Source organism: Oryzias latipes, chromosome 11, assembly GCF_002234675.1.
Source record: "Oryzias latipes chromosome 11, ASM223467v1".
Classification (NCBI taxonomy): Eukaryota; Metazoa; Chordata; class Actinopteri; order Beloniformes; family Adrianichthyidae; genus Oryzias; species Oryzias latipes.
In genome coordinates this window covers 5,004,290-5,019,003 of record NC_019869.2, presented here as the reverse complement: position 1 = coordinate 5,019,003, position 14,714 = coordinate 5,004,290, and the positions used below count along the sequence as shown (strand labels likewise).

At 39.9% G+C, this 14,714-nt stretch overlaps 1 protein-coding gene across 5 annotated transcripts in view; it reads right to left on the bottom strand.

Moving 5' to 3' along the window:
* Window positions 1-14,714, bottom strand: part of samd12 (sterile alpha motif domain containing 12) — a 142,728-nt gene that overhangs the window by 81,313 nt on the left and 46,701 nt on the right. The window lies entirely within an intron of this gene.

The window sequence follows — 14,714 nt, the reverse complement described above, 5'->3', positions numbered from 1 at the left end:
AGCGTTCTTTGTAGCACGTGAGACAGTAAGCAGGCGATAAACAATCACAGGGTCACACAGTCAGTTTTCTTTTGTTGCTTTTTTCTGATGTTACAGTTAAGGTTCAAATCAGAAATGCAGCATTAACACTTATTTTCTCTGAAAAGAGGCTAGCAGCATTTTCTTTTGTTTATTTTCTAGTTAATTTATAGATCAAAATCTGTTTTAATACAGGGAAACAGGTTGTGGATGATCTTTAACCGCATATAAAAGAGTCTAAATCAGTAAACAGAGGTAAAATACTTAGGCAGGACTGTTTGCACGAAGTAAGCCTGCCCCTTTCCCCATCATCCATCTGCCTTCCTTCTCCCCCGCTAGCTTACAGCCCCTCACACCCCCAACCAAACATAGTGGTGCAACAAAAATGGCGAGCAATATTGGAGCTGTCCAGGGGTACAGTTTGGTGCAGACGAGGAAAATCAAGATTTTTGTTATTATTTTTTTTTAATTAGATATTTATTTTTTTATTTTGCACAATTAAAAAGGGTGAAAAAACAGAAAAAAAGGCAATTAAATATAGTGCAGGGAGAGGCAAAAAAACCCATTGGGCTTTTTTAAAGCTTCCACCCAATACATTTGGACAAAAGGGAATGAAGAGCTCAGAACTGGTGATAGGTAATCAGACATTCATCACAATAAATAATACCATTTTAAATAAGCAAGTAGCATGTGGATTACACTTCAAAACGCAGAGGTTAAATTGTTTTTTATGTAAAACTTTATAGAGATGAAGCTTTTCCCTGAATTAAAAGAGTGGTAAATGGATCTAGTCGTCTACATTTGGAGGCATCAGCATGGAGCTTGTGGCGTATTTTCTTCGTCATAAATGTGCTTTTTTTCTGTCTGCTCCTGATTTACATTCAATAAAGAAACACTCAGATTTAGAGCTTCATTTTCCTCCATCGTCAGAAAAAAGCCAAAAGAGCATGTTAATAAAAACAGTTTCATTGGACTGAGTCTTTAAAAAGACAAAATGGACATTTGTCTGTGATTACTACCGGTATCTGTTGTATTTTTGTTTGTTTGTTTGTTTATTGTTTTGAGAGAGGGAAGATAAAGAAGTGTACCAAGGGCTTTGTTTATACAGTAAAAAGGGCAGAAAGAAGAATTTTTTCTTTGTCAGAAATTTGTCAGAAAGAAGAATTTTTCTTCTTTCTGTTCCCCTTTTATTCTCACAAAAATTTTATTTTGTGGGAATTAAATAAATTAATGAATCCAAATAATAACTATCTTGAATTGACTTCATATATCTATGTATTTTATGTACTTTTAGCATATTTATCCTTTACTGTTATTGCCTGAAATAGACTATACAATTAGTGTTTCTTCTCCCTTTCAAGTGTGACGTAAAAGGCAAACTGCAAAACTCTTTCTTGATTTGTTCTTTTGGAGGGTGTTCAAACTCCCTTTCTACCATTTCACTCAATGGCAGAAGAACCACAGTAGAAAAATCCTAAAACCGTTCCAGTTTTCATGTAAAAGTAACTCTGTTTAAGCCCCATGGGGGGAAAAAATTTGAAAGGTATGATGGGAAATTAAAATACTAAAAAATAAAACAAAAGGTAGGTACAAAACCCTGGTGTGCTAAGTAGTTGCATGAAGGCTAAGCGGGACGGCAAGTCTTCCAAATGAGGAAAAAGGGGAACGAGAGAGAGGTGGAAGACGAGTCTGAATCAACAAGGAGGCGCAGGATGGCGGCTGACAAACAGAGGAAGAAACACGCACATAAACCATTCTGCTCCGAGTCTATAAATATTGGCCAACCATCACTTGGCATCAGAACATGAAACCAAAGATAGATCGGCATGGTAACGGTGTCTCGCTGCTTCAATAATGTCTTCAATAAGGGCAGACATGATACAAATCAGCCTCCTATGCTGGAGCTCAGGCTGGTGTTTAAGGTCTGTGATGCTGCCGCTCGCTCTCATGTCAACAATCAGATCAATTCTTTGTTCCTATATGTTCTGCTGTTCCTTAAAGCTCTTTAAATGATGCTAAGATAGGTGACATGTGTGAGTGCAGAAACAACACAGAGAGGTTTTTGGCTCTGGTGTGTAAATAAAACAGCAAATCCTGAAGCTTTTTTCTAAAAAGGAGCGCCTAAATAACCAGCTTAAGTCATTGTAATCCACCCTTTTAGCTATTGACATAAAAAGCAGACGGCCTTGAGAAATCTTTGACTACATGGTTAGTATTGTAGGAAATGCATTTTGTTTGGCAGCTGAAAATCCTTTGCATTGTTCAAACACTGAACTATCATTTGCAAAAGCTAAAAGCAAAAGCATCAGAAGAGCTTAAAAACATAGTAGAAATTAGCTGAATAACTGCACAATAGCCTAATATGGCTATATGGCTTTGGCGCCCCTTTTGACCCTCCCTCACTGGCTGAGGAGCTGCTAAATGCCCCTCACTCTCCCCTTCTCCCCATCTGGTCAGAGCTATATGTGACGCATTCATGAGAAACAAATGGCAGCTTTTCTGTTGGTTTTATCTCCATAGCAACCATTTTATCTTTTCAACGCCTGTGGATGATGAACCGATCTATGTCCATTTTAGAAGAATCTGTGAAAGTAAATTTTTGGATTTCCATGGCAACAGAGGTTTTTTGCTGACTTCAAGAGCCAAGAATTCATTAGGTGTTAGGCAGCGATAGACTGAAATCCCTGGGAGAAATTAAATTTGTAGCTGGTACTAAAAGTAATTACTTTGGAAAATTCCAAATGCTGGCCTACTCCCAAGGTCAAAGGCCAACGAAACTTTTTCGGTTGAGGTTATAACCTGGTGGCCTTTGTGTGAAATATTGGGAAGATATTTCTGACAAACTTTTTTTTTTTTTTACCATATTGTGCGAAAATGTGAAATTTGTCAAATTTTGCCACAAATTGGATGTCAAGCTGTAGTTCCTGCAGCCATCCCATAATAATTTATCTAGAAATACTTTTTTTAAAACCTCATGACTTCAGATTCCAGCCCCATTCCTTTTTTAGACTGTTTCTCCCGCTGTGATGTCAACACTTCTATTGCGATAACATCACAAAAATAAAAGGGGGGGGGGGGGGGTCGTTCACTATCAATTCATTTTCACCTGGGAACTGGGTGGGTTTTGTTGACTTTTTTTGAGTTTGTAACGGGGAGAACTTTAAGCTCAAAGCTTCAGTAAGAAAGAAGAACTGCGAGAAGAACCTGGTCCTTCAGTCCAGAACTGCTGCGGGACAGACATGGCGTCAAAAGCTGGTTTACATTTCGTCAGAGGACCCCAAACCCCCAATTCTTTCATTTCACCTCAACAAAAAAAGACGCCTCAGAAAGCTGCAGAGAGGCGTTCTACTCCATAACTTGTTTCTGGCCTGATGGCAGCTTCAGAGCGGGGAACATTTCCGCTTATTTGATGGTTCTTACAGCCTATAATAGCCTTCGTGATAGGCTTTTATTCACGGGTGCATTAAAAAGCTTTTAATGTTTGCAAACCCAACTCTGTAAATCAGAGAAAAAGAAACGTAGGAATCAAGGTTCTGATTTTCTCCACATTTTAGGCTAATTGTGGCTTTAAAACGTTTTTTTAGGTGTGAGCGTGAAAATTGTTGGTGTCATTTATCTGTAATGGACAGGCAGAAATGCATGTTGCACCTAACATCTGACTCACCTGACAGAAATATAAATATATAAAAAGGTAGAATAAATCCAGGTCATATAATGATAGATACAATTGTTCATTTTTGAAGCACTTGTTGTGATTTCATCCTTTTTTTTTTAATTCCTAATGATAAAAAGCAGAAAATTAGTAATTTCTATCAACAATTTCTGTGCAGCAGACGCCGATTTGCTGCTTTTGCGGTCAACGAAGCAGCAGCGGTGGGGCGGAAACACTTCTTGAAAGGTGTCCAAGCTTTTACCCTCTTTTTTATCTTCTTTTTTTTTCCTGCAGTTCTGAGTCATTGGCATCGGCAATCTCGCCATGTCTAAGCTTGGATTCTTTCTTACAACTATTAATGCAGAGTGCAGTGAAGCATAGCCAGGAGGAGAGGATGATGTGAGAGGAGGAAGAAGAGGAAGACAGAAATGGAAAGTAGTTCAGAAGAAAAAGAAGCTCTAGAAGGTGATTTGTACAAAACTGGGATTGTCTTTTGCTCCTTGTGGAAGTTAAGATATAAAGCAGATGACGAAACGGAAAAGATGGAGGAAGCTAAGGGGCAGAACCGTTTTTGGTGTGGTTTTTTTTGGGCGAAGCACCAAACTCCTCATCGGTTCTCAGTTTGTGGATGTAAAAAAACTGAAAGAAATCTTCCTTCTTGATCAGCAAAGCTTCCTTTTCTTGCGGGGTATTGATTAGAAATTGTACACTTCTCTGACGTCTGACAGTTTTTCCATTTTCCTCGTTTCGTCTCTCTCAACTCGAATGAAACTCAAGTCCTTAAAAAACGACTGAAAGATCGTCTGAAACTAAATACACTTCCATTAGTGCTAGCATGAATTTAGATCATCAAAATATGACAGATTTAAAAGGAAGAAGCTACACTAAATCGATTGAAAGACGTCACTACATAAGTGGTCGAATCTGGTTAAACTATAGTCAAGTAATAAAATATTATAATAGACAAAAGATGTTTGGGTTTGTGTTGTTCAGGTGTAAAAGGTGTATATATTTTAGGATATTTTTAACTACAAACGTGTCTTAAAAAATAAGGTTTATTAACAATCTATAAGACATTAACAAGAATTAGAAATGTGCTTATAAGCCTTTATAGAGCATTTAAATGACATTCATTGCAGACCTATTACTAAGTGTTAGTATGTTGGATATTTGACATTTATTAGCATTTGGTAAGCGTTCATGAGGCATTAAAAATACATTTATTAGCATTTATAGTTTTCAGCATTTCAGCATTTTTAATTCCCCTAGGTTGCTTGAAGCACCATTTGGGACATTAATACGACATTTTACTAGCATTTTAAGGCCCCTATAAGACACTTATAAGCTTATAACTTATTTATAAGGTAGTTGTTAGCTTTTAAGATACATTTATAACAATTCAGAATCTGCAAATGTCTTAATTAAAGCTTTATACGTGTTAATGAGCTGCACGTGTTGTAAGCATGTGTAAGACATTTGTAAGATATTTTTTAGCATCTGTAAGTGTCCTAATAACAGATTATAGGTGTCAATAAACTACATTTTAGGACATTAGCATTTGTTATTATTTTTTAGGCATTTGTAGGACATTTATGTTCATTTGTAAATGTCTCACTGATATCGTATGGGCCATAACAATTAATTATTATTACAGTTGGATGTATTACGAATGTCTATTACAGGTGGTAAGAAAGATGCCTTCAAAGACATTTGTGGATGTCTTAAAAATGCTTTATGCATGTATATATATGTAGCTTGTAAGGAATTGATGAATATGCTTACAGAACAAACAAAGACACGTTTGAAATATTTGTTTATCGCTTTTTAAAGAAACCTCGTTAAGATGAACACTTGACTTGAAGAGGCTGCAAACGGTTAACTATAAGGAAAGAAACATCTCTAAAATGTTAATAAATGTCCTTATCAGCTTCTTATTAACACATGTAAGATGTTTGTTAAACATAACTATGCTGATAATGTCTAATATTCAGAAGGCTTTACAAATGCTAATAAATGTCTTTATAAAGAGCCAATTAATGCCTATAAGACATACGTCAAACATCTTTAAATGCTAGTGAATGTCTCAGACATGGTAAATGGTTAACAGCGTATACTTATTAAAGCGCTTTTCTACCTTCTTCGAAGGCCCAAAGGGCTTTACTGTCACAGTGACATTCACCCGTTCACACACACATTCACACACTGGTGGCGGCTCCGCTACCGAACTCTGGCGCAAACCTCCAACCAGAGGCAAGGTGGGGTTCAGTGTCTTGCTCAAGGACACTTCGACACATGGGCCTGCAAGGCGGGAATCGAACCTGCAAACTTATGATCATGGATCGACCGCCCTACCGCTGCACCACGGCCGCCCCATTCATGCCCTACAAAGGCTTATACGCACATTATGATTTCTTGTTAACGTCTTTTGATTGTTAAAGGATCTTAACATAAAGGTTTCATCTATTTTTTTAATGATATTGTTCAGTTAACTTCCATTATTTTATTTTATACCAAAATAGCCACAAATAACAAGATCTGCTGGATTGAGCCAATAAGATTTTACCAAAATATTGGCTCCCACAGTTGAAATAAAACTCCTTTTGACTATTAATCGAATATTCTGCTAACAAAAAAACAAACATTCTTTTTCCCTTAAACTCTCCATTCACTGTGGTTGCTAAAGTGTTGCCTTCTGTTTGCAGTTTTGCACCAGATGACCCTGATGCAACTCGGCGGTGACCCAACTCAGGATAGAAACGTGTGCCCTGCTGGTTATAGAACCAGAGCGGACCCATCATCCCACCCCCACCCCTCCACAGCCCAGGAGGCTGCAAATCCTCAAGCAATACAAGTGACTTTTTGGTAACCTGAAAAATCCATTACCAACTGTGAAACATTAGTCAAGCTAAAAGCTTTGCTCCTGCTCTCTTTAGAAACTTCTCTGGCCAAAATCTATTTTTTCTGTGGTTAAAATGTGAAAAAGTCATCATTCCGCTCAAATGCTTTCTGCATGTCGCACATAAATAGTCTTGGAAATGTACAGAAAATGTTCTGCTAGCACACAGACTGAAAAATATCTTTTACGGGAACAAACTGCAGTTAATTTGATTGCTGTTTCCTTGAAACTTTCTGTTTAAAATCAACTTTTTTTATCTCCTTCTTTGACAAGTTTAGGGAAAAGTTCAGAAAATCTGATATTCCTTTGTTCTATTTTTACATCTGGATTTTACAAGACAGGAGTTTTATCGCAGGTGTGGTAAAAGATGTATGGCTGACTGCTTTGTGCTGGGTTTATTTGTGAGCACAAACCGAATACAGGAACGTTTTATTGTACACAATTTGTAGAGACGCACACAAACACACGCAAACACTTTCCCTGGGAACTGGGATTAATGACTGGTAGGTGAGCAGTGGTGTTTTGCTGATGCAGATTTGTCTGCAGCACACACTGTCACAGTCAAGTTCCGTTTTGATAAATGGGGGCCTACGGTGAATTCGTACACACTCAAAAACATAAAGTGCACACACACACACACACAAAACCTTTTTATTCGTTTCTCCTCCATGATCATTTTTTTTTGTTTTTGTTTACTTGTCCTGTCCAACAGCTGGGCAATCAGATGAGAGCTGAAGGCTTCTTGTGTTTGGACGTATTTTCCTTATGAATCTTCTGACAAACCAGAGGTATGTCTGAATAAACCCCTTTTGTAATGTAGGCCAAACTTCATTCATTTCAATCATATTTGAAAATCTTTAGTGTTGGACCGGACGGAAAAGGAAAGGAGGGAAGAACAGAGAGGGATGTTAGAGAGGGGGGTTAGGAGGGTGATTATAGAAAGGGGGGGGGGGGGCAAAACCATGAAGCAGCATAAAGCAACAAGTTGCTGGATTGTTATAATCTTTACAAATATTATAAACATACCTGTTGGCTCCAAAGATGTTCACGTCAACATGTACACAATACAAATAATGTTCACACATGCATACCAATGCATTCAAACCAACTAGTATGAAATATTTCATTCAGTCACGTGAAGTATTTGTGCAAAAGTGAGCTAACACCTGTGCTCAGGTGAGTGTTTATGTTCTTCTAAAATGGATGATGGAATATAAAAAGAAGGAGGGAGAGTGTCCAGTCACCCTCAGCAGCAGCGGCAACCAGAACCCCCCAATGCTCGCACGGTAGCAGATAGAGAACAACCGCCCCCCGGGCGATCACATCTGCCAACCAGGCAAGGGCCAGCAGTATGGCTACAGGGCCCCCCAAAGCCAGAGAGCAGGGAGGCATGGGGGGAGGGAGAGTGCAAGCTCCAGCCCAACCAGGAGAGCAACCCCCCCCCCCCCCCCCCCCGCCGCACCAGGAGGGCCCAACACGGGGCCACGCCCCCGAAGAGCACCCACAGCCCGAGATCGTGATCATTTTTTTAAACGGTTGGTACTTCTGTGTTTTTAAGAGGACACCACCCATACGTCACTACCAAATCTCACTCTCTTTTTGGTCAAAGTTCAACTGGTTGGACGGCATCAATAGGACGTTTAATGGCCCCGCATATTGTAAATAAAGCCCAAAAACAGACGTTAAGACTTTCGCAACACTTTTTATTGCTAGTAGTCGCCCTGAACGTGGGTTACCCAGCCTGGTGTGAACATAGCGTGAGTCACATGCGCCTGTATGGGGGTTGACCCCTACAGGGGCTGTGTGCTTTTGGACTGTTCAGGCTCATGGAGGGTTGTCGAGAGAAGCGGTAGGGTAGTGCAGGTGTGTCTGCAATTCCCCTCAAGGCTTGAAAGGCCACCTCACGGGAAATGAACGTGGACATGGTATGGTCATAAAAATGGACCGTACCATTGTTGTACATGTGGTAAGTGTAACTGACAGAAAAGGTTCTTTTATTTATGTGCATTATAGTGAAACTGTCTGATTACTACTCAAATCTGCTTCCTTTTGTGGCACCTCAGTGCCTCCCTGTGGTCGCTTTTTTTTGTGACATGCGCACTTCCTTGTACAGTGAAGCACGTAATTTTCTTCGCTACACAGGCACATGGGCGGTACGGTGGCATGGAGTCTACATTTTTAGTTACCAGCCCCTTTGGAAGCGGAATGAGGTACAAATATCGATGCTTTGTTAGGTTTTTGTATTTCTTTAAGCAAATTGTGAATTTTTTTATTTTAATTTATGGAAATATGTTTCGAAGGTCCTTTAATTGGTGGTGCACAACGTGTTGGTGCCTGTTATGCTAATTTTGTGAAATTTGTTAGAAGTGAAACTTTCATTTCTTTATTGTAGTTTTCACGGTGCATGAGTACACGTGGTGCTTTGGGTGGTTGTGACAAGGACCAATAAAGTACGCCACTGTTGAAGCTCGAAGAGTCTCGTTTTAAGACCAAAGAAGGTCCGCTACAGTAAGTGTATCGTGAAGTATTCGTAAGGATAATGTAATGTAAGATAATGTAATTTACAGGGGATGCTGTCATACAATGCCCTTTCGCTACATTCTATCACTTACTGACCCGAGCCATATGTATATATGTATTTGCATAGGATACACAAGTGCCTGTAGGATGTAAAGCTGTAAACTACACTCTGTCTAACATCCTCACAAACTACACTCTGTGTAACAGTCAGGCTGCAGGCACTTATCACATGAGCAGCACTAACGGGATCCTTGCACAGCCCGGAAGTTTAGGGAGTAAAAAAAAATGCATCTCACCCACTTCACCCTTAGTTCCCCTTGCATGCTGTACAAGAGTTCAAAAATGCGCATGAACATTTTTGCTCTACGGGTTCATCCAGCGGTCTACAGCAGGCCACCTACGTCCCCTTTACAGGTTTACCCAGTTTTACCTCTCAGAAAGCCCCTATCCACCTGTAAGGGTAGTTTTGCTTAACACTTATCATGGCTCGTGTGCAAAAGAAGATTGTGCATCTGCTTTAAATGAATCTTCCATAGCAGCTGGGTATTTCTCAAGTATCCACTTAACTGTGAAGCCATGTGTGTCCTCTGGGTAGGACAGAGCTGCATCTGGCAGATCTCCCATCAAACCGTGAGCACAAAGTAATGAGTACTCCTAGCAGTTATGAGCATTAGGAGATTTTTGGTTTCTTCGCATCTAGAATATTACTGGATGAGGGCAAAAGCAGCCAACAGCCTTCACTGTGCTCATTGATGTCACAGAGCTTGTAGTCCTTGGAATAAACGATGATGGATCGTCACAGATTCAGAATAGCTTGTAGCCCTGCAGCTGACACGCCGTGCACCTGCTAACCAGCACTGAGGCTAACATCCGACTCCAGAAATGACGACCCGGGAAAGAAATGAACAGAAAATCGTACAGTCGGCGATGTAGACACACCCACACACAGACAACAAGCCATCTCGATATACTCGTCGCAGCGGCAGAACTCTCATGCTGATTTCAACACAACTGATGTGTTTCAGATTGCTGATCATTACGCAGCATCCCTGTTGGGTAGTTACAGCTAACAATCTGCAGATAGCTGGACTCTGCAGGCAGGGACTCTCACTGCTGTGGAGTTTATACAAATGATTGGAGTCACTTGAAGATTGGCTGCAGACCTAACTAGCAGTTTTTCTATAACCCTCATCCAGGGACTTCCTACTTGTGATCTCAGATCTCCAACCCTTCGCTTTAGTTGAATGATTAATGCAGTGATGTAATGGCCATTTGCCACATCGTTGCAGCTCCCACTGACATCATTAGACAATGCAAAAAACTCATTGAATCAACAGGGAGGATTTAAATAACTGATCTAAGGAAGTATACTGCCAACTTTTTACGATCCGTCACTTAAAGCAGCTATTTGGTTTATTATTAACAATATATTTGCATTGCATGCTTTGTAAACTATACTGACCATGTATAAATGACACTTCATCAAAGAATAGACGGGAAATTCACATTTATTTGGCATTAAGATATTTTTTAAACATTTTGATCAAATCCACACACACACAATACAAAAACATTTTGTATGAAATAGATAATGGTACGTTGATTTTTGCTCACTACAATGTTAGAGTAACATGCAAAAATATTTACTTAAAAAGCATCTTATTTTTTAACGTTTTATCATTGGTGGAACGGTGTTTCAAAGGAATATATTCCAAAGTTTCGTACACTTTTTGAATACAGCAATAGATGTGCTTTTCTCACCACAAAGCTTTTAAAAATTAGCTGAACTTTTCCCAGGCTCTTCTGTTTCCTCTCTAAATCATTTCTGCCAAAACAAACTTTCCAAATACATTGATTTTTTTCTTAACTTTGCTAGCTGGGGGTTTTTAGCTAACGATCAGTTTTAGAAGGTAGCGGATGGATTTTCCACACGTGAGCAAGCAGCTTAGAATGAGTCAAAAAATAAGTCAGATTTGGTGAGCATCTAGTAGTTTTTCAAAATAAAACTTCCTTTGGAATCAGATTATGTGTTGTACAACAAACAATAATGAACAACAAACATGTAAAAAAAGGAACAAAAGGAACAAATAATTGAATGGGGGGGGGGGGGGGGGGGTGAAATGATTAGAAAAAAAACAGAAAAATAGTAGGTTGTGTTTTTTTATTTTACTGTGATCTGGTACCAACTGTCCCACAGACCAGTACCGGTCCACTGGCCAGGGGTTGGGAAGATTTTTAAGGAATGTTTGGATGATAATGAGATAGGTCTCAGAAATGTGTTTATCAAATATGATATGAAGGGTCACATGGGCTTAAAATGCTTTGTTTGCTTTGATTTCTGAATTGATAAAAAAAAGTCATTTTTTTGCATCTTTTTCTTCATGATAAATCGGATTCTTCAAAGGAGCTAAATCGTAGACGCGTTCTCGTGTGACACGCCTTCTCTTTTCTGTCTTCTAAAGTCAGATCTCTGAAGAAGGAGAGTGGGATGCTTTTAGACTCTGGGAACATTACTGTATTTGAAGATGCAATCATAGGAGCGAATGGAGTCATTGACTAAATCTCTCCTTTTCTGGGAATGATCCATACAATAGCTTCACCAGGGACATGAGCGGCACAAGGCTTCCATTTTTCTCTTCTTGGCAGGTTTAAGCTTTTCTTCTGCCTTTATGTTCCACATTTTACAAAGCAGGAGAGGGGAAAAAAAGGAGGAATAACAGAAAGATAGCCGGATCTGTGCCGTTCATGTATTATTCAATGAGCCATGAGAATGCTTCTTTAGATTCTTTAGATCCTGCGATTGCTCTCCTTCACCGTCTCTGAGGATTCATTTAAGCAGGAACTTTTGAAAACACGCGACAGCTTCACATTTCCACACGTTCGCATTCCTCATCTGCAGTGCCGCCTTTCCTGTCGCTGGAAGCCCCAGAAGTCAATGCCCAGCTGTTTGCGGCGCTCGAGTTGGGCGCAGATCTGCTCCCGCCGTCCTTGTGACCCCGTCCACTGCATGTCCATTTGTTATCGTCGTGGCAACAGCCCCCCCAGGTGCCTGAATGCACCGTCTCATCGCTCAAGAGCTGTTTAGCCCTGTTGCTTTGTGTCCTCGACTGCTTCATAATAGAATTTTTCACCTTTCATCTTTTACTCCGGCTCATCAAATATACATTCTGTATTGAGCGCGAGACCCTCCAGTGGTCAGAATGATCACAGCCAGTTCTGCACAGGCATCTGTTATCCTCCCTGTGAAGGGAAGATGCATCTGGCAGGCAGGACTGGGTGGGGGTGGGGGGGGACTGAGCTTCAGGCAAGATATGCAGGATCTTACTTTTATTAAAACGCTAATAATATCTGCACTTAATTATTCAGATTCAGGCCTTATGACATATTTTACAGAGAACTGTGAGGTGTTATTAAAATTTTCTACAATTGAGGCAGAGCGTTATCAGTTTGCTCACAGCGATTATTGCAAAACAGTCATAAAGATATAGATAATGTTGAAGTCAGCCAGCTTAGGCCTTTGTCCCCTCCGGGTAATGCGAGTCATTGGGCTGTCCAGGTCCGTGGAGGGTCGTCGAGAGGCGCGGCCATATCTCAAGGCTCATGTAGCCGCCACCTATGATTTGGCCACTTTTAACCCACAGAGTCTGTATCGACCTATAGGGGCCATTGTGACTACGGCATTAGAGTGTGAATGTGTGTGTGAATGGGTTTGTTACTGTAAAGCGCTTTGGGCCTTCAAGTAGGTATACAAGTATACGCCATACACCACGGCTGTTCTAAATTTCAAGAAGTACACACGCTTTGACATGAGAAACAAACCTTTTCAGTTTAAATCTATACAAGCTTTTTTGCTGCTTACATAAACCGTGACTTTGACTCGAGAGGTTAAATCCTTTATTTGTCAGTGCTTAAAATACTTTTTGAAAATCTTTTAATTAAGAGAGACAATGAAGACCACATAATGCTCAGTAAGAGTACAATAATAATTTGAAAATTATTCAAAAACACTTCAAATGAATATTTGTGAAAGTCTGACTAAGTCTACAGCCTGGCTAGTTAAAGTGGGACGGGAATGTCTATACGCCCTTCAGCTTTAGGACGGAAAATCCTTTGAAAATAAACAACCTGAGCTGAATGCAGCTCACCGAGAAAAATATTGGGGGGGCTCGATTCACCCATTTTCTATTTTCATCAATAATATCAGTTGAGGTTAAAGAACGTTTTTTTAGATTATGGTAAGGTGTTAAAACAAATTAGTTTTGTAGAAAGACAAACAATATATTTTATTTACATTGAGCCTGCAGACTGTTTGGCAACGTTAAGGTTGCAGTTCCTCAAATCACCAAAAGAAAGAGGTTGCAAACAGAGGCCACTGCCAGTTGAATCCTGTGTTTAAAAAGTCATGTTTGTAATTCTACCACCTAGAGTAAATTTCTTTAATCATTCCTCAACTTTTTTTACTGCTTTTACCTTTCTTGTGCCTGGCCCCCATCTCTGCTATCACACTCTTGCTCTCTTTTCCATGCACACAAACAATCAAAACAACTTTTAGTCTCAAATACAAAAGGAGTTTATACAAATATACTCCTCATATGTCTAAAAACCACATAACCCCTGAAGTAACATTAACATCTGCCCAACACTGGAGGCCATCAGCTTTTATCTTTTTGCACAGCAGCCTTTTCCATTTCTTTCTTCCTGACTCCTCATGGAGGCCATGAACACATGAATGAAGAGAACTGACCCATCATGAACAAACCAAAGAAGTTACAGTTGACAGTAACAGCAGGACAATGATGTGTGAGAGAAAATGAGGCCTTGGGATTATGCAACACGTCTGGAATCGCCGTGCATTTATCATTTCCATAGCATTTGAGTCATTTATCGCTCTGTTTATTTTAGTGCGTCACTGCTGTTTGCCTAACACAAAACCCAGAAACCATAAACATGTCGAAGATAGGCATTGACTATCTGGGATTTGGAGCGATTTAATTTGAAGCCACTAAAGATGATTTACTTCCGGCTCCGACTAAATTAAGTCAATTCAGTCGCCAATTTTTTCACAATATGAAACAGTGATTGGTCTGAGACGATCTGAGTTTCTATGACAACCACTTTAATCAATCAGGATTGAGCTTGTGGGAGGCCACACCCCTACCATTTAAAAACGAGCTACACATCATCTATCAATCAAACCTTTTGAACGCTGGCCTTTGAGACCAGTATGTTTTACCTACTTTTATCTACTTTTATTGAGGCATCTGATTGGTCAGGGCAAGAACGTTTTTTCTGACCAATGGAATGACAGTAATAGCTGTTTATCAATAGAAGTCTATGGAGCCACTTCCTGTTTGAAACGCCAGGGGGGAGGGGGCATTCAGTTCTGTTTTTATGTACAGTCAATGGATTTAAACACACGAGTAATCAGATTAGAGCTAAATCTTTACTCTAAAATAATCAATCTAGACTATGGATCTTTGTGGAGACTCTTGTGAGAGTCTATCCCCAGCTTTTGGGTTGTTTGAAGCTTCTGGATAGCAGCAGGTTCTGCTCTGATGCTGCACACGTGAAATAAACACGCTGCCGTGTCGCCATCTTCTCCGACAGCTACGGAGCCGAAGACCCGCC